General features: G+C 39.5%; 1 non-coding gene across 1 annotated transcript; it reads right to left on the bottom strand.

Annotated features, from left to right (window-relative positions):
- Positions 1-269: 269 nt before the first annotated feature.
- On the bottom strand, positions 270-343 carry trnat-agu (transfer RNA threonine (anticodon AGU)). The gene has a single exon. It is a non-coding gene; the product is annotated as a tRNA-Thr (tRNA).
- Between the last annotated feature and the right edge of the window lie 1083 nt (positions 344-1426).

The raw sequence follows: 1426 nt of genomic DNA, 5'->3' as shown, positions 1-1426 counted from the left end.
TTGATGGTAGTAGCATAAAGATAGCAGAATGTATTAATATCAGAACAAAGGCCAACGCTCTGTGAAAGCAAAACTTCAGAACAGTGACAGGTGGTCCTATGGGGGAGGGGCGGCATTGGGAGCAGTTAGATTCACAACTGGAGTAATTTCGATTGTATCCGATTTGGGGTCTCCAGAGATTTACCCCGAATTTCCTGTTTTCAACATGAAAACGGAACATTTCTTTTTATCATAATTGTTTTGACTCAAAGCATTAACTAAATAGATAAAGGCACTGCTGAGATTCGAACTCAGGATCGCCTGTTTACTAGACAGGCGCTTTAACCAACTAAGCCACAGCGCCAACTTGACGGTGTTGCTTGTAATCCAAAGTTTTGAATTGTTTTCCACCATTTTGCTTCAATATTTTTTTTCTTAATTTGTCATGGGATGGATGACAGTGTAAATTAAGATCATTCGTCTGCTTTCAGACCTTTGACGATTGCGTTTATTTTCGGACGATATTAAGTAGTGGAAATTCCACTGAGAATATATACAGAGACATATATTGATTGCGAACTGCGAAATCATTGAATAAGGTGTTTGTTTTGGGAAAGTGTGATGCCATCCCCTTGAAAGCAAAAAAGCTCATTCGGAATAACAGTTACATTGTGTGAATCGCAAAGTGCATGTGTTGTAAATTCATCTGGCATAACTAAAACTCTTCACCATCTATCCCTTCCCACTCTTTCCGCATAATGTGCAGTAACACAAGGCAACCAATCCCTTCCCTTGCTCTCAGATACCGCCGGCAATAATTCAAAGCGCTTTCTTAAGCATTAACTGCCAAAGATAATATCGATCCAATCGGACTTCTTTATATTGGACATCAATTTAGATGCTTTATTGTGATTTTGTTAAGTCGATTTGAACTTCAGAACATCTGTATCCATGTTGATTCTTGCTGGTTTGGTTTTGTCTCGTTTTTTTCTTTATTCCTCTGTGTTACATTGGGACGGCTGCTATGCAACCATGCAAAACCTCATCTGGACACATCTTTTGTATCTTTACCATAAACATTGCAACTCTCTTTCGCATTTGCATTTTAAAACATTTTTTCTGCTTCCCCGTCCCTCGCAGAGGTTGGTTGTTGTACATGCTGCCACTCCCTCACTCCATTAGTTTAAAACCTGTGCGGTTTTAACTTTATTCACTTCGAAGGAAAAGCCATCGGCCTGAACCGTTCACCGTTTCTCTCCAAAGATGCTTCCCAACCTGCTGAGCATTTCTAACATCCCCAGTATTTTACCTTTCTATCTGGAAGGATGTTTATTTGTACTCAGTTTCAATATAGATTTAAAGAAAATTAATTGACATAGTGATAGGGAAAACTGGATTGTGGAAGAGTTCTTTTCCAGAGCCGGTACAGATTAGATGGGCCGACACG

This window comes from Scyliorhinus torazame, chromosome 4, assembly GCF_047496885.1.
Source record: "Scyliorhinus torazame isolate Kashiwa2021f chromosome 4, sScyTor2.1, whole genome shotgun sequence".
NCBI classification, from domain to species: domain Eukaryota; kingdom Metazoa; phylum Chordata; class Chondrichthyes; order Carcharhiniformes; family Scyliorhinidae; genus Scyliorhinus; species Scyliorhinus torazame.
The sequence above is the reverse complement of the archived record's forward strand: the minus strand, read 5'-3'. Positions and strand labels throughout refer to the sequence as shown.